Raw genomic sequence first — 25,587 nt, forward strand, 5'->3', positions numbered from 1 at the left:
CACTAAAAATTGCCAAATCCAAACTAACAATGGACAATTCAAAGACAAAATAATTGTAGACAAATATTCTATTTCAGCTGGGGATTCAAATAGAGAATTTCAACTAGATGATGAGTGTGCCTACATTTGTATAAATGCTTGACAATAAGTATAGGAATAGGGATTTGTTAAATTAGCAAAAATAACTGAGCATGGTGAAGGTGTCTATCCTTTATATTTGAGATCACATGTTCTAACCCAAAGGTTGGCAGGATTGTACACCTTAATTACAATGTCCCCTTCTCGCACGTGAGCAATTGTTTAGCTCAAGGTTACGAAAATCGCAAGTACTCATGAGCCAATTTGCTAGGGGAGTCACTCACCGACGAGTTTTCCGACGAGTTTTTGTAAAACTCGTAGCGTTTTTTGCTTGAAAAACTCACGAGTAAATTCAAAAAATCACAATTTTTTCTTGAAAAACTTGTCCAAATTCATATAATTTAGTTTTTCATGCCCGTTGTTAAAAAAACACAATTTCCATTGGTGGTAAAGTAGAAATCTTTATAACTCCCCATCTTTGTCTTCAAGTTAGACTCGATATCCCCGCAATTCAATATGTGTTTTTCCTTTCTTATGCTTTAAGTTATATTCACATATATATTGGCAAGATGTTTGAGAGTGGTTTTAGATCTCTAGGAGTTATAATGCAAATTCTAGGTTTTCGAAGATCTTATTAATTTTCAGACTTCCTCAAATTTCAGTAATCAACAAGCTCATATCAGCATTCTCTCACTCTTTATCTCCCCTGAACTCTAGACCTATCTCTCTCCCTATCGCTCTTCCTCTATCCCCTCTCTCTAGCTCTCTCTATCTCACTCTCCCCTCTCCCCCAAGATTTAGACCTATTTCTCTACCTCTCTCTCTCTCTCATCATCAAACCCCCACATGATGCTACCCTCTATTGATTTTTTATGATCAGATTAGATAGATAGTAAATCAAACATAAATGCACAGAATATATTCTGGGAAAACCTTCCTCTAGAAGGTGAAAAACCCAACAGTGAATGTCTCTGATTATATTTATCAAATCAGGATATGATTTTACAAGGTTGCTTCACTTCTTGAAGCTATATGAATAAGTCAATCACTCTAGACTGTTGTGATATAATCCGAACTCCTGTAGGATTCTCAGACTGCAGAAGGATGAATGATGATCTTCGATCTAACTTGAATGTATTACGTAATCTGCAGATGAAGGAGGTCGATCTGCTGTAGGATGAATCCGATCCACTGAAGAATGTAATTGGTCTGCCAATTCAATCTGCTTCAATCTGCTTATAGTATATGATCTGCTAATTGTGTATGTTAAATCGTCATGTTGGAATGTGAGGCGGATCAAACTATATATCAATATCAAACAACACAACTTCTTCAAAGTCGGCTCTTCCCAAACATCACGTCTTTCCTCAATGCTTAACCAACACGTCTCTTCATTAAGGCGAGTTCGGTATTAGTTATATATATTAATAAACCGCTTTATTCATCTGCCAGTATAAATCAAATGTCGGCATTATAGAATTCGAACTATGTATTAAGTGCGTAAGGCTGATTAGGCCATTCACACATTTGATGACAAGTCGGCCTTGTAGGATCCGACCGATGCTATACAACAACACTCCCTCTTAGCTAGGGAGGAATCTGTTGTGACCTTTTCACACATCGCCCCATTGCTAACGGGGACCCCCTCGTTTCCGGCTTCCTGCGTTGTTAGGTTAGGGTTTTGGCTACTTAGTGGGCAATTTTGCGTTTCTCGTGCCCGAGTCTCAGAGTTTTGATCATGCCTAGTGCCGTCTAGGGTTTTTGAAGTTATAGGATCACGTTGCAAACATTGGTATTTTAATGATCCTAAGTTTTGCTAGGTGTTTGACCTTTTGGACGTTAACGTGTTTTTTAACACGCGCATCAGTGATTTTAAAGTGCTAAGGTATTCACAGACCTTTTGGAGTTGTTTTCTCGCTCCTAAGGTATTATCTAAGTTGATTTCGCACTTTATTCCAATATTTTCCTAGCGTTTCGCTCATATTTTTGGAAAATTTGCCTAAGTCGAGTCAAAATTTAATGTTTCTAAGTGATTTTGAGTGGTTAAAATGATAAAATCCTAAGGGAAATCCATATTCCAATGGTTAAAGGGTCAAATTCCATGCTAGAGGTGTTTTTCCCCTCACATTCCAAACTACCCAACCCATTTCCCCACTCAAAATCCATACCACACATGGGTTTCCCCTGGAATCCATACTGGCTACTGTTTATCCATACCTGGGTCGATTTTCCCCTAGAAGTGCTAAAATTTGGCTAAGTGTCAGGATTTATCCAAACTGCCATCGATTTTCCACCAGAAGTGCGGACTAAAGTGCAAACAACGTTGAGGATGATTCCATGCCTGGGTCGATTTTCCACCGGGATTTTGTGACAACTAAGTGCGGATTTTTGTCTAGATTTTTATCCAGATAGAGGTCGATTTTCCCCTGAGAACATTTTGTAAGGATTTTTGTCCGGATTTTCATCCAGACAAAGATTGATTTTCCACTGAGAATATTTTGAAGAGTTTTGAGTCTGGATTTTCATCCAGACAGAGGTCGAATTTCCACCAGGGAGTGATTTTTCCAAGTTAAGTGAGTTTGGAGTGTGGATTTTTCAATCCAGACTACCATTGAATTTCCCCTGGGGCTGATTTTTTGCAAATTGAGTGGATTTTTGTCCAAACCCATATCGATTTTCCCCTGAGAGGTTTTTTGTGTGCATTTTGATGAAGTTATGCATGGATTTTTGTCCAAGCATGTATCGATTTTTCCTTATGGGGAATTTTTGACGATTTTAATGATTTTTTAAAGGGATTTTTCAATCCCAACCCATATCGATTTTCCCCTAGAGGCTTAATTTTGGATTTAAATTGCAATATTTTAGTAAGTAAGCCCCATTTTAATTGCTTTTAAATAATTATTAACGATTATTTAAAATTTTAAAAGCAAAATTTAAATAACTTGCAATAATCATTTAATATTTGAACCTTCTAGAAGCAAGTTAGGGTTTCACAAGGCAAGTATTTAAGCAAGTGTTTTATCCCACATTGCTTGTGTGGTGAAAGTGAGAGGTGAAAGCAAGTATAAGAGAGGAGCCTTAGCATTATTTTATTATTATTTCTGTCAGGTGTCTCCATGAAAGCGATTTTTTCTCCAAGTTGGGCGAATTTTTAGCAAGGCGTTTTTGGTGAAGTGTGGGATTGAGGATTTATTTTCCTCCATTTTTTCCAACTTGCTGATCTATCCCCTTGGCTGCCATTAAAGACCAGTTTCAGAATTTCGATTTTTGCTAAGTTTGGCAATTTTTCCAAATTTGGCATTTTTTGGTGAAAGTTGGCGATTTTATGTTTGGAGACTTGGGAGATATTTTCTTCCATTTTTTGCTTGCTGTCCAAACCTTCATTACTGCAGATCAAGGCTGCCATTGATGACATTTTCAGATTTTTAGTATGGCACCATAGTTGGAAAATTTCGATTTTGCTTGGAGGGTGCCACATTTTCGTGAATTTCATGCATTCTTGGTCGCTGCCATCATTTCCAACCTGCTGATTCGCTTCAGATCTGAGGTTTGCTTCAGATTTTGACCTCCATTAATGGCTGCCATTAATTTTCAGACTTAAGTTTTTATTGCCCAGCCAATTCCAACTTAGGCAATTTGCATTTGGAGGCATTTTATGGAGTTTTCTCTGCATTTTTTAGACCATTTTATCGCTATTGTAGGTCTGAAAAATCCATTGTTAGGCGGTTGTCCTCAAAAAATTTCATTTCCAGCCACCTAACCATTTTTGGCGATTTTGCTTGGAGTTGTTTCCTTAGCCATTTTTCATCATTTTCAAGGATTTTTAACCACTTTGCAAGGCGCTGGTAAGTCTGAAGTATTCAATTTTCAGACTTGTCCTCAGAAATTAATTTTTTACCAGCGACACTTACATTCCTAAATATGATTGTTCTCATCATTAAAACTGATTTTTATCGAGTTTTATGCACATTTTTTAAGATTACAACATGTTTTAAAAGTCTGATTTTCAGGTTGTCTTCAGAATTGTTGACTGCGGAAGGTGTCTTCAAACATTCATTGTGTGAAAACACAACCTTTCACACCTTTCCTTAGTCATCATCAATCCGGTATACTCCTTTGCATTTTAGCATGCATATTTTCTAAGCATAAGGAGGTATCAATGAATTTTATGAAAGGTTTCCATGCCTTAGTGTTGTCAAACTTTGAAATTTATTGCTAAAATTTACCAAGTGTATGGATTATTTTCCTAACTCCATGCTCTAATTAACTAAATATTTAGAAAGTCGGGAATTTTATTACGAGTATTATTTATTTTCCTAAGTCTAACTTCGAGCTTCGTACAGGTGCGATGTCAAAGTCTGGATACAAGGAAAGGAAAGAACTATTGAAGATGCTGGAGACTGGATTTTATCCAGAACATAAGATTTCATCCAGATGGAAGGAGATCACAGATACAAACATGCATTTCCTAGACTTCGAACAGATGCAGCGTCGGATGTTCGGAGTCGGAGATCAAGTTCCTTCCCCAGCATATGCGAATATTATGAAGAGTGGCATCTTCCATCTCGTTGGATTCCAACAGTCCATACAATGCAGTGAGTTGATCCTGGAGTGTGCACGATGTTACGATCTGCTCACAAGAATGATCAAGAGTCCTAAGGGCATTGTCATCGCCTACCTTGCTAAGGATGCTATTGCAGAGGTGTTCGGAATTCCACGCGGAACAGACATGAAGGATGTGACCAAGGAGGATTATGTAGAAAGATACACGAAGAAGATGGGTGTATGCAAGAATTTAATTAACAAAGAGTGGATGATTGAGCCTAGGTCTCATCATTCCAAGGCACCCAAGACACTCATGTGCATAGATTTTAAGGAGGAATATAGTGATTTGATATTCCTACTCAACAGAGTGATGGGGATGCCGCAGGGAGCAATATTTGATGGATGGATGTTCTACTTCATTCAGGATTGTTTAAGAGGAACACTAGTGAATTGGTCCAAGATTATAAGTGACAACCTGGATTTTCAGCTGAGGAATGTAGAGTGGTCCAAGTCATTCGCCATGACTTCTTACCTGGTATACCTGTTTGCACGGTTTGTTTCATACAAAGGATTAATATGCAAAGGTGAAGTCAGGAATGGGCAAGGACAGTTCAAGAGTCATGAATGCTACCCCCAGCTGAGCATGTATAGAATTGAAGACTATAAGAGAATGAATGATGCATTCACTATGTACATCACACGGATGCTGCAAGGTGGAATCCACAGAAGATTGTCCAAGAAGGCAACAGAGTTAATAGAAAAATATGGATCGTGGTATATACAGTTTCTCACTTTCACATACCTCAGGATTCATGGGTTTCAATCTGAACCCTACAGACTTCCTAGGTATCCGACCAACAGAATGATATTGTTGGAAGTGGTAAGACAGCTTCTATAGTTCGATGTTATCCAGAGAGAGAAGCACAGGACGAGCATGACATTCCCTATTTCAGTTGGGAAGATGTCAGAGGTTTGCCAGTCCGCCATAGCCGCCAGCACTGCGAGTGAGGAACTTGCATTCTATCGATTTGCTACATACAAGAAAAGAGAAAGATTTGATCAAGACAAGAAGGTCGGAAGAATCAAGGGAGAGAAGTTCACTCATAAGATTGACATAGAAGATTATTGGGCTAACCTGATGGATGAGCAAGCAGTGAAGAGAAGAATGTGGTCCCGAATGTTAATGGATTTCATGAGGAAGTGTGGACTTTTACTCCTTCCTGATCAGGTATTAGATAATAGAGATCATACACACCCACATTATGAGAATGAAATGAAGAAGGCAATCCTATTGCCAAATTGGTCAGAGTTAGAAGAGATTGACCTGAATATATTGATGAGAGAGGTCTTGAATTTCTCCCGTGCATGGGTGGATATACAGATGAACAAATTAGTTGACATGGGTGTTCCCTTCACTTATGAAAGGATGAAGCCGGAAGAGTCTACTTTCGAGGATGATCAGAGGACTATCAGTGATGTCAGGATTCATGCAAACGAAGAGAGTCAAGCTTCCAAGAGAAGGAAGAACACGCCTGGAGAAGTCAAGGCCAAAGGGAAGAAGATTGAGGAAGTGAAGAAGAAACAGAAGACTATCATTCCTCCACTTATCATTCCTTCACCCCCTCCCAGTGTCTCATCAATCGAAGTGATTGAAGTAACAGAACAGAACAAGGAGACTCAGCAGTGTTCCAACACAATGATACTACCAGAGAATACTCAGGAATTTCATGCCACAGCGACATCTACACCTCCTGATGAGAATGATGACCAGCCGGGATCCCCTACTATCCTTTTGGAACTTAGTTTGGGAAATGAAGTATATGATTGGACCAGGAATAATCCTGATGATAATGATGATGTTATCTCGGCATTGAAAGGACTTGATCGAGAAATATGTCTCGATGATGGTATGGAGATGGCCGCTATTCCTGAATGATTGATGAGAAGTATGGAGAAAAGTAAACAACCGATAGAGGTACAACCTATTGATGATATTGATGACTACCTAGCTAGGAGTGCTAAGGAGAAGGAGCCTAAGAGAGCGGAGATTTTATCACACATAGCTAGAGATGAGACAGGAATGCGGATTGCGCAGATTGTTGTTCCTAAAGCAGGCGTGACAGTGGACATTGCTACTCCTATGGATTTTCCGGATCACTTTAGTTGCCCTTGGTCGTACATCCAGAAAACAGGAATTCCATGAGATTGGTGAAAACCTCCAGGCAATTGATGCAAGGTTAGACAGATAGGTTGAAGAAAAAGAAAGGTACAGAGAAGAGAATATTAGACTCAGAGAGTATATTGCAGGGACAAGGCGTGGAGATCCCACCCTTATTTCCCCTATTGCAGTTGACCATGGAATACATTCACACTGCGAAGTAGCGAGAGGTACACACTCGAAGGTGGAAAAGTGGATTGAGAGCACAAGAAAGCAGGCAGATGATTTCCTTACTCAGTTTGTCCATGCATATGATAGGACAACAGGGCTCGTATTCAGAATCCAATATTTGGAGGGAGTTTGGGAAGAATTCCGGCCTATCCAGGACAAGACTATTCCACGCCTCCAGGCATTGAAGAAGGTTCCTAGTTCCACCTTGGTCAGCGATAATATTGTACACAGTGGACACAGATATGATTTCCATGGCTGGTATTGTGCATTAGCCCTGAAGAAATCAACTTATGAGAACGGCCAATCGAGTTATATGGAGATGGAAGGATTAATTGAGGACATTCAGATGAAGATCCTTGCCTTGATTGAGGAATTATTGGGTGTTGATGTTAGTGATGCTAGTGGTTTACACTTAGCCGAATTAAGAGACAAGATTAAATTTATGTATTTTTGCCAGTTGGACTCTTTGAAGAAGAGTCAGATAGATGACTTGGTCTCTTTGTTGATTCATGTTCATAATTCGCAGAAGCTCATGCCAGAATGGGAGAATACTTTGAATGCCTGCTCAGATTCACTAGACGTGATTGATTTACAACAAGATACCTTGCCTAGCATTTCCATGGAGGAGTTAGATTCAGTATTGGCTAGATTCCTAGAGTATGCTAGGAGAGAGAGAAATGCAAGGAGGAATCTTTTGGAAGATTCCCTATTAGATGACTAGGTATCTTTTCATTGGGCCATATGTTGGTAGCACCATTTTTGATGTAACCCTAATTAGAGCAATTCTAGGGTTTTGTTGGCATGATCTCGGCCATTGATCTTAGATCAATATGGGCCATCCATTTTGTTAGAGACTCTCTATATGCCTCCTTGTCTCTCATTTGTAAGAGAGAGTTTTTGTAGAATTATTGGTATATGTTGCAGCTATTTGAATCATAATCATTGTTCAATTGTTGGTGATTTTGCTCTTCAAGTGTTGTATTGGCATTCATGGTTCTCAATTCCTCCAAGTTAGATTAGAATTTAGATTAGAATTTATTTTCATGTATGTTAGATTGAGTGGAAGATTTGTTGAATTCATTTGTGTGGAATCCTTAATCCATACCACTAGCCTCTTGCCACTAGTAAGTGCGCCTTGTGTGGTCAACTGGAATTTGAGTAAGCATAACTTCTACTATTACGCGTCCGTTGACAAGCATCAACTTGGATGGTGTCTATGTTTGATGGTGATAGCTTGAAAATCTTTAAGTATACCTTAGACGATTGCACTAAGCTTGTGTCAATACTTGATTGTGAGACCTTGCCTAGTTTGATTCCATTAAATCCATTCATCATTTCCTACATTCCTAGGCCTAGAATAGATTTCCTGAACCCTATTCCTTTTGTCCTTTTTTTAGTAAGTAAATCCAGAGCCATATTGATAAATCTTAAGTTGTCAGCACACCTATTCCGCATCATTCATTATAATCCAAACATTTGCGTAAGTCCCCAAGTGAAACACAGCAATTCACATCAACCATTGAGTTACCCACTCGTCAAGCCCTGACATGTAGAAACATTGGAATCATTTTAGTTGTATCATTCTTAGCATCTGAGGTGATTTTGTTCACGAGAGGGTAAATTATCTTGGTAATTTATTTTGTAATGTTATGTGCCTAAAACAGAATCCTCCTTGATATTTGAGTCACATAGTGACATCCACCATGGCTACTCCCAGAGGGTGAATAAGCACAAATGCCAAATCATGAAGTCTCTCACATGAAATCTGTTGGTTGAAAATTTTGTACACTTGGGGAAAAATACAAAATTGTGGTTTCAACCACAGTGTGTGAGTAAAACTCTCCTAATTAAGGGAAGGCTCCCCCTATCTATCTACAGCTTAAAAATAAAATGGGATGGGACAACAGTCTTTCTTTTTTTGCAAGAAAGCCAGTATCCTTTTCTCTTCACAGAAAAGTGATAGCAATTTGATACAAAACAGCAGTAACAACTTTTGAAATTAAATGAAAGAAAGGAAATGAAGTTTCCTGAAAGCTCAAAGACTTCCGTCACTGTTGTCGGGAAATATTTATACCTTATGTGTTGGTAACTAATGTCATTTGTTAGTAGTTAGTTAGCCGACGGGTAGGAAGTTGGAGTCGCGACGGTTGTGTCGCACTCCTTCGGCTGTTATATATTGTACTACCTGCAGGTATTGAAGTGTGTGTTATGGACGGCAGATAATACTATGAACATTGTATACACTCTGAGTTATTAATGGAAAGCTTATTCTTGCATTCATGTTGTACTGTTTATTTCTGCGTTACTTTTGTACTTTCTCTGTTTACCCAGTGAGGCAAACATTTGGCGTCGTTGCCTAGACGTACGCAAGAATGGAAGACGCGGATGGCGCACGAACACGATGGGCCTACCCGTTGGTGAGATAAACCCAGAGGCCGACGACGCGCGAACAGAACTTTACACAGGAGAAGACACCACGACGAGAGAATTTTCAATTCTGCCCCAGGTAGCCATCCAGACCTACGTCCGACGAGAGGCGACGGAGGCGGAAATCTCACCAAGTGCCATGTGGACAGCGTTGGAGGTGAGCCCGGCAGTAAATCGGTTGATGAACCATCTCCCCCGGTTGCTTGCACAGGCATCGCTGGCACAACAAGCTCGCCTGGAGGAGATTGCCCAAGAAGAGCGACGCCAACAAATCCTTCAACAGTACGAAGAAAGCAGCCGACGAGAAGCGGAACGGGATGGCGTCAGGCCAGGCAGGAATTGAACCTTGAACTTTCTATATTCAAATAAAAGTGTCATTGACACGAGTTGTATCTAACGAAATGAATTAATAAAGACGTGTTTTGGTTTATGTATTGTGAAGTATGGAAATGTACGGCAATTAATGCCCAACCTATTGAATAAAGATAGAAATAAGAAAGCAGAAACGGACGAGTGGGAGGCCGCGCAGAGGGCCTTGATTCTGAAACAACGTGTAGAATGTAGATGGAGGCTGAGGCAACTTGCCGAAGGACGACCTGCCGAAGGGTTGCCCGAAGGGAACCAAGGAGGTGTCACGGAGGGTGCAGAAGCCGAGGGGAATTTCTACGCATCGCCAGACCACCGTAGGGTGAGAAGCCACGAAGAGTTTCTGGAGGAAACAAGGTTACGGAGAGACCCAGTCGAAGAGACCCGGGATCGGTTCAGAAACTTATCCCTTACACCACAAAGTGAGGATCACCAAAGGGAGCCAGGAGTGGGCGCGGGTGACAACGAAGGGGAGGATAACCGTACGGTAGGTGCCACACTCGGCAGGCAAAACACCGTACCTCCAGTCACCCACGCAGGACACACCACCAGCACCGAAGGGACCGGAGGGAGCGGCGCAGGGGCACAAACACAGCCACAGCCACCTCCAGGAAGACAACCCCCCATCGATGGCGAGTAAATAGAAACTGCCGAAGTTCAATGGCGACGGGAAGGAAGATCCCGTCTGCCATTGTCGAACGTGCGAAACCATATGGTTAGCGAACGGTGTTACTGACCAAGACGAATGGGTAACATAGTTCCCAGCAACTTTAAGGGGAGTGGCCATAGACTGGTACTCAGACATGGATAAGGCCAAAGTCGGCACATGGCCCGACCTGAAGGAGGAGTTTGGGATAGAGTTCAGCCTCCTGAGAGATGACAACGAAATAGTCGCCGAGATCTATGGAACGAAGCAGAACAAGAACGAGACTGTCCGAGCCTATAGTCGGCGACTGAAGGAACTATTGGGAAAAATGGAGAGTCAACCAGCAAATGGGTTGAAAAAGCGATGGTTCGTGGAGGGACTAAAGCATTCCCTCTGAAAGAAGATGAAAATCGTTCCACCTACATCGTACGAAGACACTTACAATAGAGCGATGGATCTCAAGAGCAAGACCAAGACATCGAAGAAAAAAAAGAAGGATAGCTCGTCCGAGGAGGATGACTCGTCACAGGAAAGCAGCAGCGACAGCGAGGCTGGCAAACGGGTGCAAGTGCTCCAGAAAGACATGGAGCGAATGAGAAGGGAATTCAAAACAATGAGAAGCACTAGTCGGACCGAAGGGGACATATGGTGCACTAAGTGCAAAGAGGAGGGGCACAAAAAGGGTACTTGCCAGAAGAAAGCATTCTACAAGATTTGCCAAGTGATGGGACACTCCACTAAGGAGTGCCCATACAACATGAAAACCCGAAGTACGCAAATGAGCCAGGTGTTGTTCACAGAGCAGGCCACAACATCCGCACCAGCGGGTACAGGCCAACAAACGAACACAACGACATCATCTGGAGGTGTTGTGACGTTTTCACACATCGCCCCATTGCAAACGGGGACCCTTGCTTTTTTGCTTTTTAGGGTTTGTTTTTTGGTCTTTTAGGGTTTTGTTAGTTAGCCTTTGCATTTTGAGTGTTGTTGGGGAGATCAATAGGATAGCAGGTCCTGTTGGAGTGAAGTCCTAATCCTGAAAATTTGGCTAAGTCTGAAAGTCCTGATCCTAAAAATTTGGCTAAGTCTGGAATGTCCTAATCCTGAAATTTGACTAAGTCTGGAAACTGAAAAACCTCCAAAAACTAGATTTTGCAATATAACTCCTGGAGGTCTGAAACCACTCTCAAACATCCTGAAAGTATATATGGAATATAACTTAAAGTATAAGAATCTTTCTTCTTTCTTATACTTAAATGTTATATTCCATAAAAATTATCCTGATAGAGAGTTCAAAAGGTCAAATTTCGCTCCTGTCCTTCACTGAGGATCCAGAGCGAATTTCGCTCCTGTCCCTCTCCAAGGGACCAAGGCAAAGCGCTCCTGTCCCTCACCAAGGGTCCAGGGCGAAAAGGCTTATTTGAGTCATTCCTAACCTTGTTTGGTCAAATTGAAACATCAAAGACACAATGAAGGACCAAATGAGCATGATAGAGCATCCAGACTTGACAATGAAATGATGAAGTTTTTTGCCTAGAAGGTCAAATTCGCTCCTGTCCCTCACTGAAGGACCAGAGCGCTTTTCTTTTTATGCACAATTTTAGACCTTTTTTGGACATTAACTTTTATTCATAGCATGAAGTAAGGTGAAATCTTCCCTAGCAAAGGACGAATTGGCTTAAAAATGAAAAAGTGCTCCCGTCCCTCACTGAAAGACCGGAGCTTGAATTCCAAATTTGCATTATCCTTGCAAGATTTAAGTGATTTCGTGATTTGAAGAGGTCAAGGGAAGTGTGTTTTATTCGTTGAATATAACTTGAGTGGCCTACAAAGGAGAGAATCAACCCAAGTTGCAATAGGCGCTCCTGTCCCTCTCCAAGGGACCAGAGCGATTTTCTCACAGGACAAATTTCTGGCAAAGGTAAAGCGAATTTCAAGTTTGAGGTGAATGAAGAAAGGCATAATCGGTCCATTGGAGTTTCGAAGGCTAGCAAAGCACAAGTGAGCTTATAATTGCAAAATCGCTCCTGTCCCTCACCAAGGGACCAGGGCGAAAAACACATTAACAAGCCTTCCTCCTCAAATTGGGACGAATCCAGGTCAAGGCACAAGATTGGAATGATATTCAAAAATGCTTCAAAGAGGAATGAAGTTACAAAGACCACAAAATTCGATGAAAATTGGCCAAGGCGCTCCTGTCCCTCACCAAGGGACCAGGGCGAAAATGTTCTAAGGCACGCTCCTTCTAAAGATCAAGTGAATTAAACTCAAAGTTCCCAATAAAATGCCATTTTGAACGTCAAGGATGAGGTTTTGAACGTAAAAAATGAAGGATGGAGGACAAAAATGCAGGAGCGCTCCTGTCCCTCTCCAAGGGACCAGAGCGAAGTTATCAAAATTCATTATTTTTTGCCTTATTTTAGCAAATCGCACTAGATGCCAAGTTCGCCAAAAAAACTTCGAAATATTTTTAAAAATTCTAATTAAATTGGCATTTAATGAAAATCGCATAGCATTTAATAATTAATTTTGAGCCTTGGAAAATCATTTTTTTTATTAATTGAGGCATTTCGAAATTAATTATTATTAATTTAAAATTTAAAAGAAGAGTGCTTGAGGTATCATTTTTTTTATTGCTTAATTAAGTCGGCCTCTTCCTTTTTAGTTTTATTTATTTTTTTGGCCTATTTTCATCAAGTCGGCCTATGGGGAGGTGAAATGGTGAGCGCTCTATATATTTGGGGTGTGTTTTTCATTATTCAAATCATTCACTCATTGTTTCAAGTGCGATTTGGAGAAGCAAGGAAGGAGGTGCGAAATCTAGCTTGTGTGGAGCGAATTTCTACCAAGTGTGGAGACTAAGGAAGGCGAAATTCATCTTGAAGGCTATTGGAGACGCGTATTTCTTGCTAGATTGGAGGGTAAATTCCAGATGTTTTGAAGGTGTTGAAGGCTAGAGGTGGTGGAGTTGATGCTTGTGAAGACTAAAGGAGGTGCATTTTATCCAAGGGAGAGCTTTGATCTACACTTTGCCTAGCAAAATTCATCTATTTTTACATCATTTCTTAGAGTTTAAAACTCAAGAGGAGGTATGGCGAAATCATCTTGACACCCTTATTCAAGGTTTGATTTTTTAGACATTTTTTGGAAAAATCTAAGTATTACATGGTTAATTAGGAAATGATAACTCAAGATTTATCATGAAATTTCCTAATTAAAATCTTGAATCTTCCTTTTAAAGTTTAATTTTTAGATTTCAAGATATATTACTAATTTTGAAATGTTTTGTAGGCATCAAATGGAGATCCCGGAGTTGGAAAATCAAGCCAGATCAAGGACGGTCTCCTCCAAGGACGATCAAGCAAGGACAAGGGCGACCTCCTCCAGCCTAGCATCGACAAGGACGGCCTTCTTTGGACTAACGTCATCAAGGGCGACCTCTTCCAATCCAGCATTCCAAGGCGAGGTACATCATCATCCTGCAAATCAAGGACACAGGAAGTCAGAGCAAAGGGTTTGTTGAAGAAGCAGATAATTTCAGAAGAGTTAATTAAAGATAGCTTCTCAACAACATCAAGTTGAATATCTACCAAGTTACAAGTGTCAGACGAGGTGGCATCCTAGTCATCACTTCTCCAATCAGTGTGGTCCACCTCAGCATTTCCAGATTCAATGTACCTAACTCATGGAAGGTGGCACAAACTCTGATGTACCTACCCCAGCTATCCATTGGTGGAATTTTCTAGAGAGGACATGTGTCCAAGCAATACAATTTTATCATTGGTCAAGCATTAAATGTTATGTAATAGTTGTAACAAACCCTAATTAGGGTTTTCATTGTTGAATCTTGGCCATTGATCTCGAATTGATCTAAGCCATCGAATTGTATTGAGGGCACTATATAAGCCCTGGCATTTCATTTTGTAAAGGCAAGAGATAGTTAGAATATAGTTGGAAGCAATTAGAAGACAGATAGAGAGTAGTTAGAAGGTGATTAGCTAGTTGATAGAATAGCAATTAGAGTAGAGTAGAGAGAGAAGGCAAAGATTGTTGCCAAGATGTTGTTGTAAAAGACTTGTAACTTCATTGAAGAAATGGTGAAATTTATGGGTCGATTCGACAATTTGCGTGGTCTCTATACTTCTCGTATTTGATTTCATGTTATTAGATGAGTGGAAGAAATGTGCTTGATTTATGGTGGAATTCGTACATCCATACTACTAGCAGTTTGTTGATTGCAGACTTGCCTTGTGTAGTCAACTGGAATCATTCAGCTTAAGCTTAACTTCAATTGTCGCTTCTTCATTGATATGCATCAAACCTGATGGTGTCTATGTCTGCAGTGATGATTTGAACATCATAAAGCTTTCCTTCGAAGATCGCACTAACCTTGTGGAGATGGTCCTGGGATGTCAAAACAAGACTTAGTTAGAATTCCATCAAAGATCATTCATTGCTCTTACATTCTTAGTATTAGGATTAGATTCTTTCCTCGCCCTCATCTTTTTTCCTTTTTTTCAAAGCTAGTAAGAGCCTGTGTTCCAACAATATTCAAAGCAGATCAGACGTTCAATCATCAAATGTAAGTCCCCTTGTGATTCCAGCAAATCACATCATACCACAGAGAGCTTATCTACACGTAGAGACCCTACATACAAGAACCTTGAAGTCATCCCGATTGATCCTTTTCGCGACATCTTCAGCATTCGGAGGCTTTACTCAAGAGAGGGTAAGGTACCTTTAGGTATTTTATTCTGTGTTTGATAGTGTACAAAATACACGTCAACAGGAGGATACCGGGATAACAGACGTGGCGGCGGAAGAAATAATAACAATAACAGAAACCGGATCCAGTATGACGCCAAGGGCTGACCAATGATCCAGTGTAGGGCCTGCAATCAGTGGGGACACTTCACCCGCGATTGCACAAAGGAAGCCACCCCTCAACACCTCTGCTGATGGTGCGGGCCAGGCGACCATGAGGACGCAAATTGCTCGAAGCCTGGTGTAAACCTTCTAAACATAGAACCCACGAAGGCAGAAGTGTTGGCAATCACAAGGGCACAGGCCAAAAAGGGTGCATACCCAAATCCCCACACAGAAACCAAGAGAGTGCGGGTAGCAAGAGACGAGATCACAAGGGAAATGGCCGCACGAGGACAGAACAGCCACCAGACCACAAGTCTGCTACGGACGAGGGGAGAAGAGGAAATCTTACGGCAAATATTGCAGGTGGAGGTACTCGTGAGAATTCAAGACCTCCTGGAGACCATGTCGTAGTTAAAAACGGCTATCTTAAAATCTGTACCCTCACAGGTGAAAATGAGGGAGGTCGTGAGCCCCACAGCCGACCCCGTGTTAAGGGAGGTCGCAAGCCCCACGGTCGACCCCATGTTGTTGATAGTCAACAGCGAACGCCAACCGGCGGTGGTAGAAATGGGCATACTAGTGACTACCTTGACAGACACTATTGTGGACGGAGGATCAGGAGTAAATGTACTCCCAGAAGCGACATGGAAAAAACTGGGAAAGCCGACGTTGTGGCCCCCCACGTTCAACCTACTAGGGGCAGACCAACACGGGATTAAACCCCTTGGTACACTCATGGGCCAGCAGGTGATGATTGGCACGCAGCCATTCGTGCTGGATTTTGTAGTAATCCCCCTGAAGCAGAAAGGATATGACGCCATTCTCGGGCGTGGGTGGCTCATTGTAGCAAAAGCGAACCATAACTGGAAGCAGAATACCCTTTCCTTGGAAAACATGGGGAGGAAGTACGTGATCGATCTCTGTATGCAAATGGTGAGTGAGGAGTTAGCATCCTCCTCCGACTCGAAATCTGAGGGAGACCGGTTGGGAGAGGGTGGAGATGGATGCCACATGGAGCCTAGTGACGAAGGGGTGTTAGAACTGGAGGCATGCTCAAGGGACGACAGGGACTCCTTGAATGGCCTCTTCCATTGGCAAATGGGAGATTATGAACTATTTACACCCTCGTGCAACGTATTGAGCATCGAAGAAGAACCAGATATATTTCCCTCAGAATATGGTGAATAAAGGAAGGGGAGGCCTCAGTGAATGAGATGCCGACACAACAATTCCCGAAGGGGGAACCCATTAAATATCAGGAAACCAATTTAAAGGAGACAAATCTCGGGGGGACAAGTGACCCCAAGATAATCCTTGTCGGAGATGACTGGAATCTAGTGCTAAAGGCCGCAGCCTTCAAAATTTTCCTTGAATACAAGGATGTCTTTGCATGGACATACAAGGACTTGAAGGGCATGCCCCCAGAGTTGTGTGTACACCGAATAACATTGGTACCGGGAGCCCAACCGGTAAGGAAGCGGCCTTACCGTATGAACAAAAATTATGCTGCACGGGTAAACGACGAAATTGAGCGGATGTTGGAAGCGGGCATAATCTTCAAAGTGCAGACAAGCCAATGGGTGTCTCCCATTGTGATTTCCCTCAAGAAAGAGGCCAATCAGATCCGGATCTGTGTAGACTTCCGGTGCCTAAACGCTGTCACTATTAAAGACCCATTTCCCATACCCTTCACCGACAGCATCTTGGAGGAAGTAGCTGGACATGAAATCTATTCCTTCATCGATGGGTTCTCTGTGTACAACCAGATATCCATCGCAGACGAAGATAAGTTTAAAACAACCTTCATGGTGGAGGACGGTGTGTATGCATACAACCAAATGCCCTTCGATCTATGCAATGCACCCGCCACTTTTCAGCGCATCATCTTGCACATTTTTGACAAGATCTCGGTGGGGAACTTCAAAGCCTTCCTCGACAATTGGTCTATTTACAGTGGACAGGACATCCACCTAAAAACCCTCGGGGAGTGCCTAGAGAGATGTAGAAGGGCGCGGCTGGCCCTCAACCCGAAGAAGTGTAGATTCATGGTACCACAGGGAAGACTGCTTGGACACATTGTGCATAAAGAAGGATTGAAAACGGACCCGGACAAGATTCGGGTAATAGTCGAAATGGAACCCCCTACGAACGTCACTGGGATAAAATCCTTCCTTGGTCATGTGGGGTACTACAGGAGGTTCATCAAGAACTTCGCTGAGGTGTCCCACCCGTTGGATAAGTTGACACGGAAAGGGGAACCATACATCTGGACAGAGCCACAGAGCAAGGCCTTTGAAGAGCTAAAGACGAGGTTGATGGGAGCACCCATACTGGCATACCCTAATTGGGATAAGGAATTCCACATTCATGTGGATGCCTCAAACTATGCCATTGGGGCTAATTAGCCCAGGTAGGAGGACACGGGTTGGACCACCCCGTTTATTTTGCAAGCAGGTTGCTCTCGAAGGCTGAAAAGAACTATAGTACCACAGAACGCGAAGCCCTCGGCATGGTCTATGCCGTACAGAAATTCCATCATTATCTACTGGCTACACCATTCACATTCTACGTAGACCATCAGGCACTCATGTACTTGGTAAACAAGCCGATTATCCAGGGGAGGATAAGCCGCTGGCTATTGCTACTACAGGAGTTCACATTTTCAATTGTGGTAAGACCAGGGCGAAGTCATGTCATAGCTGATCAACTCTCCTGGATTAAGTCGGGGGAACCTCCAGAGGGTGTAAATGATGATTTTCCGAATGCGCACTTGTTCCAAATAGCCGTACTTCCTTCGTGGTACAAAAAGATTGGAGAGTACCTGTCGACGTCCCGATTTCCGGAGGGAATGTCCCTAGGGGAACGGAGAAAGCTCGTATTAAGGAGCAGGACTTTTTCACTCATCAACGGTTTACTCTACAAAATGGGGCTAGACCAGATATTAAGGCGTTGTGTCATGGAGGAGGAAGTCCCCAGTGTATTGAGGGAGGCACACGAGGGACCTGCAGGTGGACATATGGGCCCGGACACTACAGCCTGCAAGGTGCTTCTGGCAGGACTGTGATGGCCAACCGTACATCACGATGCCAAGGAGTGGGTTGTGGGGTGCGACACTTGCCAAAGGGCGGGCAAACCTCTGAAGCGAAACTTCATGCCCCTCAACCCGTCGCACGCACAGGAACTCTTCGAACGATGGGGACTCAACTTTGTAGGGCCTCTTAAGGCTAGCCGCACACAACGGTGTCGGTACATTGTGGTTGCAACAGAATACTTGACTAAGTCGGTGGAGGCAAGGGCTCTCCCGGATAACTCCGCAGTAAGCACGGCCAAATTTATCTATGAACAAATCATTACGCGATATGGTATACCTATTCAGTTGACCAGTGACCGAGGGGGCCACTTCGTGAACCATGTCATACGGCTTTTGACCTCAGAATTCAAGATCTTTCACTCGTTATTGAGCTCATACTACCCACGTGCCAATGGGCAGGCTGAGGCCACGAACAAAATATTGGTATCGGTAATTTACAAGTCCTGCGGAGTAGAAAAAGAAGACTGGGAAGAAAAGTTACCTTTGGTCTTGTGGGCCTACCGTACAACCTACAAGGTGACCACAGGCCACACTCCGTTCCAACTCATGTACAGGCAGGAAGCTGTGGTGCCAGCGGAATTCATGGTGCCAAGCCTTCGCATTGCAGTAGAGAACAGACTCGGAGATATGGAGAGTCTGAGGGAGAGACTCTATGCCTTAAGCAAGTTGGACGAAAAAAGAATGATGGCACAATGGGCCACAGAGGTAGCCCAGCAAAGGCGGAAGGTCTGGCACAACAAGCATCTTCGGTGAATGAAGTTTACTCCTGGGCATCTAGTGTTGAAATATAATGGGAGGAACGAAATCAAACCAGGAAAATTTAAAGTGCGATGGCTGGGGCCCTTCAAGGTACGCGAGGTCAATGCCAACGGGGCGATCAAGTTGTGGACACTCGACGGGAAGGAGATACCAGATGTCGTCAATGGGTCGAAATTAAAGGTTTATCACGAACGGAGGGAATCTGGACCCTCCAGTCTAGATGGTTGTCAGTCTATTAAAAGATAACGAAAAAAAAAACACATACGGTCCGTACGACAACCATACTGTACAAAAAAAAAAAAAAAAGACGAAAACAAATGGGACCACGTGCGGTGATCACACCGGCGGTGGAACCACTGTGTGGTGGTAACACCGGCGGTGGACCACTGGCGGTGGGACCACCAACGGTGGAGCCACCGTGCGGTGGACCACCGACGGTGTGCCCACCGGCGGTGAAGCCACCGTAGGGTGGGACCACCGTGCAGTGGATTCCACCGTGCGGTGGCACTTGCACTTGAAAAGCCCCGCAAAGCAACATAAAACGTAAACAAAAACAAAACCCCCGCAGCACAGCCACGCAAGGCAAAAAGAAGGAGAAGGAAAACCAGAGCCGCCACGCACGAAGAAAGACACGCAGCCCACATAGCAACGCAGCCATACACAACAGAAGAAGGTCGTTACGAAGGTGTCCAACGACCGTACGATTTTTAACCAGAAATCAGTTATACCAGAGATTAATGGATTCAACGGGGAAACGAAGTTGGAAAAAACAACTGCAGGCTTCCTCCAATAGTAGCCAGAGGGATAGCAATACCAGGGTCTTATCGTCAGGCGTACGTGCTGCAGGCAGCACCATGGATGCCAGCGCCCGACAGAAGCAAAAGCAGAAAGCATCACAGGCTGCCATAAGTGGGAAAAATACATTAACACCCCAGAATATCACCTTTGAAGGCCTGAATGGGTCGGAATGCCGGAAATGGTGGCAGGACACTCCCGACAATGATTTGGTGAAGCAAAACCTCTATAAGGCAGAAGTGGAGTGGGCTATTCGGATGCCCGTGTTTCCTATCCGCGAGTATGAGGGTGCCCTACGGTTCATGGTGGACACCTTCGACAGACACACGCACTAGCACTTTTGAATACCTCGGGAGGGATGTTACCATATCCTTCAAAGCGGTGGACTTCACGAGGGTATTCGGCATTCCAGGCAGACAGGGCAAGAAAATAGAGTTAAAGGCTAAAAAGATGAAGTGGGAGGAGGAGTGGTGGATTAAATTAATCTCCAGGAACTTGACGACAGCAGAGCTGGACAGCGTGGCTAATGCCACGAAGGGTCGAGGAATCCGTAAGACCTTTGTTGTAGAGGGCCACTGGCGGTGCATTATGGATGTCATCAAGAGCAGATTGACAGGGTTGGGTAGGGCGTCGGACATCGCCCTCCCTCAGATTATGCTTATGAACGGGTTGATGAATGGCATTGTGTATGATTGGGCTGCGTTACTCGCAGAGCGCATGTACGATTTTTTGAAGATGCAGCATCGCACATTCTATATGCCCCACTATGCTATAGGGTTGTTCCTAGAGGCCACGCGAGAAGCAATGCCCGAGGAAGAGTTGGAGGTATGGCCACAGGGACCATTGGCAGCAGGTGAGCCTCCAATAATGTATTGGAGACACTTGGACATTGGGCACTCTTTCGCGAAGCGGAAACGGGCGGTAGATACGGCCTCGGCCTCAGGGGAGCCTGACAACGGGAGGGATTCCAATAGTACAGAGGATTCAGAAGCGGAAGATGAGGAGGATGATAGCAGCAGGGCGACGGAGGAGCGGGTCCTGTTTTTGCCACCCCTGCTACCGATGGGCACGCCTGTGCCATCATCTGGAGTGGGCGGCACCTTCATTCCGGCCTTCGGGCAGAGCCGCACGCCAGTTACACTCGGCCCCCTCCAGCAACAGGTAGCATCACCGGGCCCAACCACGGCGGCACTTACCGAGGACATGGCAGAGTCAGGGACGAAGGAGTCGCCGCATCAGGTAGTGGTCGCTGAGGAGCAGGGGCTGAGGGAGGTGGTGGATACGGCGCCTCAGGTGCGGTTGGATGTTGTGGGGACTGAGGCAATGGTGACTGTTTCTGCGTCTTTGTTGGAGGAGCCGATGACAGCGACCCATCCCCCGGTCGTAGAGATGCGTGCCGACCGTCGGTCGTGGCTATGGAGAGCTGGCTCACACAGTGGTTTCAGATGACATTGGCACAATCGGAGGGAGCTGTTGTATTCTCACCGTGTCGAGAGACTAGAGCAGAGGTAGTCGACTTGGACGATTCCTCTGGTGAGACACATGTGCCAGCAGTTGGGCACGCGGCAGGAGAAGTCGTCTCTGCCATCCAGGCGCTAGGGGATGGTACACCTCTAGTGGCGGAGGTACTTTCATGCCAGCCGGATGCCGTAGTATCCGTTCTGCCAGAGACTTCTCCGTTACCCCTTGGTGCTCTTACACAGAGGCCACTCCCATCACGATCACAACCCTCGGCGCAAACGGGGGAGGACATTGAGGCCTATTTAGCTGACGTGGTGACGAGGGGTAGACTAGTGGTGGCCACGGCTCAGATGCAGGCATTCTAGGAGGTTATGGTGGAGCTAGAGCAGGTCTTACAGTTTATGCGGGTGGGCTACCCGGCAATGTTTGCTACATGCTTTGAGTCTCAGGGATGGCCGACTACTGGGACGGAGGAGATGCTCCAGGCTTGGAGTGTGCGTCAGCCCGTTGTGGAGAGTCGGGTGACGGCAATTGTCCGCGAGATTGAGCAGGTCTATCGGGATGCCTATTATACATTGAGGCGTACACAGCAGGAGTTTGCGGTCCGCGAGGCTGCACGAGTCGCGTTGGAGAGGGATGTGGCCAGTTAGCAGGCCTCATGGGCAGCAGAGAAGGCCGAGGTGGAGACTCGCCTGGCGGCTGAGAAAAGTGTGAGAAGCCACGTGCAGCAGGAGTTGGAAGCAGTCAGTACTGAGAGGAGTTTGTTGTAGACTCGATTGGTCTGTATGACGGAGGTAGCGGACACAAAGGAGGAGTTGCTGGAAGCCGCACACATGGTGAAGACAGCTTTGGAGAAAGTATTGGTGGCGGAGCGGGATGTGACTGCACGCACTCAGCAGGTTTATGAGCTCCGTGCCCGCTTGGCGGCCCAAACACCGGCATCTCAACCTTCTGCTTTAGGGACGCTTCCTCAGCCCCCTCTTTAGTTTTTTCTTGGATGTATATTTTGGATGGGTTGCATTATCTCCATTTTTGTTGTTAGTCGTCGAAGACGACTTGTTTTTTGGGGGGGATGATGTTGTCAGGAAATATGTATACCTTATGTGTTGGTAACTAATGTCATTTGTTAGTAGTTAGTTAGCCGACGGGTAGGTAGTTGGAGTCGCGATGGTTGTGTCGCACCCCTTCGGCTGTTATATATTGTACTACCTAAGGGTATTGAAGTGTGTGTTATGGACGGCAGATAATACTATGAACATTGTATACACTTTGAGGTATTAATGGAAAGCTTATTCTTGCATTCATGTTGTACTGTTTATTTTTGCGCTACTTCTGTACTTTCTCTGTTTACCCAGTGAGGCAAATAGTCACTTCCTTCGGGATGGGACAACAATATCAAGCTCAAAGTCTTGATTATGTGAAGTCCTATCTACCCTTTTCTATACTAATTCTATCAAGAACAAATTATAACAGCACAAAGACTGAAATATCTTATTCTTTCTACACAAGACAGCAAGAACAAGTGTGAGCTCAAAGACTCAGCTATTTCTCACAAAATCTACTTTCAAACTCTCTTAAGAACAAGTGCAAGTACAAAGTCTTACAGCTTTTCTCAATAGAACTTTTACTTTAACTAAATTAATCTCCAATACTTGCAGCTCAAAGACTGCAAATCAGATTCGATTAAGCTCTCAAAGAAACACTTGCAAGAAAGGTAATATGGAACACAAACTCAAGAATGTAGCACAAAGACTCAAAGCTTGAGCAATTTTATTCTATTCCTTTCAATTCTTTAATTTACACATAAAAGCTCAAAGATTTCTTTGTTGCAAATTTGACAGAGTTTTTGCTTGCTTTCTAAAACATAAAAATTACAATAGACCCCCCAAGTATTTATAGGAGAGGAGTCATGAGAAAAAGGTGGGAGGATCCTAACTAACTTGAGAAATTCTCTCAACCACCAAGACTTATTCAATAACTAACTATGACTTATTCAAAGTTACAAGTCCTATTCTAAATTGATGTGTTACTTGTCTACTTGTAATTACAAAAGTGCAAGTAATGACTTGACTTGCAATTTACAAAATGTTTTTACAAATAAACATGTCAAAAGAGAAACTACAACTAAGAGATTACAATTCTGGAAAGATACAACTAAGTGTTGAAAAACACTTAAGCTGCCGAGTGTGAAGACATGAATCCTTCGAACTTCTGGATGATTATTTGCAGCTCATCAAGATCCGGTTCATTGGTATTTTTGGCCACGATCATGGTTTTCACAATAACATCGCTTCAACGAAGGATTGTGGCATTATTTCTCTCAAAGGAAGACTGAATTTCCCGCAAGTAAACTTGATAAGTCACTGAGGCTTGAATGGATGCTACTGAAAATGGTTCACTTTTCCACTCTTGACGGATCTTCAACTGCAGATCAGAAAGAACCTTTTCTTCTACCAACAATTCCCCATCATGACCCATGATGGTGCAAGAAGCTTTCTGACAATGAGAGATCATGTCCTGAAAAACTTCCATTCGCAGCCTCATAGTATCATCAATGTCTTCAATAAGTGACTTAAGAACAAGGGCTTTGTTCTCCAAGAGCTCCTGATATTCCAAGTACACAACTCTTGAAGGAATTACCTGACGTTCTAGAAGAACACTTAACTTTTGCTAAGGAATTTTAAGCCAAATAGTCAAGCTGTCTTCTACCTTTTCCAAGTTTCGTTTGAAAGTATCAGAATCTTGGTTCAATTGTTCTTCAATGGTCTTCAACTTGACCATCATTTGGAAAACCTCCTTCCAGACTTGCACACATAGATTATGAAGCTGATCAACCCAAGATTCCAATGCTTGTACCTTTTGAGCAGCTCTCTCAACTCCATGGATTGATTCTCGCGCCTCGGTAAAACTTGAAGGATTACTCACTTCGCCAGCAGGTTTTGTGATCTTACGAACAGCTGCAACAAGTTGCCTATTGTCCTCTTCTAGCTTGTCTTTCTTGGCTAGAAGCTCATCATACTGCTTTACTAGTGAAGCTATAGAATACTGGGCATCATGCTTTACTACCTCATGCATTTGCTTACCCAATACTACCCTTGTGACTTTGTAATCAACAACTGACATCTCTTCAGGTGGCTTATCTACAAGAGGTTCAACAATTTCAGCCACCTTCATCTTACTACCATCAATTGTTACCCTTGAGATCGTCTTGGCTTTTTTAGCAACCTTGGGCCTATACTATTTGAGTTGCTGATAATCAAAGGCATCGGGAGAAATCTATTGCTTCTTCCTCTTGGGTGTGAATGAACTAATCCATGGAGGTAAAGCCATCAACTCTCCTTCAGTAGCAGCTGCAAACAAAGGAGAAGCAGTTTCTGTTTGAGCAACCATGGTCATCCTTGGGGAAGTATTTGTCTAGATGGCAACCATGGTTTGCTCAATAACCAGAGGACATGAAGTTTGTTTCATAAACTCCTCAAAGTTGGAAGTAGAGGTATCAATCTCTGATAGATGAATGTACGTAGGAGTATCCTCGAAAATTTCCAGCAGACTCTCTTGTTGATGATCAATGGGAGGCTCAACTGCTGAAATAGGGACGGCATTCTGAGGAGACTCCTCCACTACTATATCAAGAGGAGATAGAGGCAAGTCCATGGAAACTGAGGAGGGAATCTCATGAGGTGACTCTGAAGCTAGTGACCTAGGAACATCATCTGATTGATGTCCTTCTTCTGGATCATCAGGATCGATCACATGAACATGAAGCCTGATAGCAAACCTAGGTATATCACCACAGATGCAAAATAAGATATGCTAGATATAGAAAACAATAAATAATCTAAAACATAATGAAGATAAATTAAACTAAGTAATTGCAATTATACAATTAGCAAAGCGAATAAACTAATAATATCCATCCAACTAAGGTAGTTAAATAAGGATTTTACAATAGTGCTACTACATATAAACTTTCAATTTTTACATCAACTTCATTCAATATTTAGACACACAATACCTCGTATAAGAGAACTACCAGAAACAAGGTTACAAATTTACAAGTAGCAATTTGAGCATAGGCTCTAAATTAGTTAAAGGTTGTTAAACTTGTGACTTTTGTTTTCATAGCTGACCCAACACACGAGTATAATAATAAATAAACAC

At 43.3% G+C, this 25,587-nt stretch overlaps 1 protein-coding gene across 14 annotated transcripts in view; it reads right to left on the minus strand.

The window, feature by feature from the left end:
* The window catches only part of LOC131061795 (LRR receptor kinase SERK2), a 161,299-nt gene that overhangs the window by 27,100 nt on the left and 108,612 nt on the right, over positions 1-25,587 (minus strand). The window lies entirely within an intron of this gene.

The sequence above is a fragment of the Cryptomeria japonica genome, chromosome 4 (genome assembly GCF_030272615.1).
Source record: "Cryptomeria japonica chromosome 4, Sugi_1.0, whole genome shotgun sequence".
Classification (NCBI taxonomy): domain Eukaryota; kingdom Viridiplantae; phylum Streptophyta; class Pinopsida; order Cupressales; family Cupressaceae; genus Cryptomeria; species Cryptomeria japonica.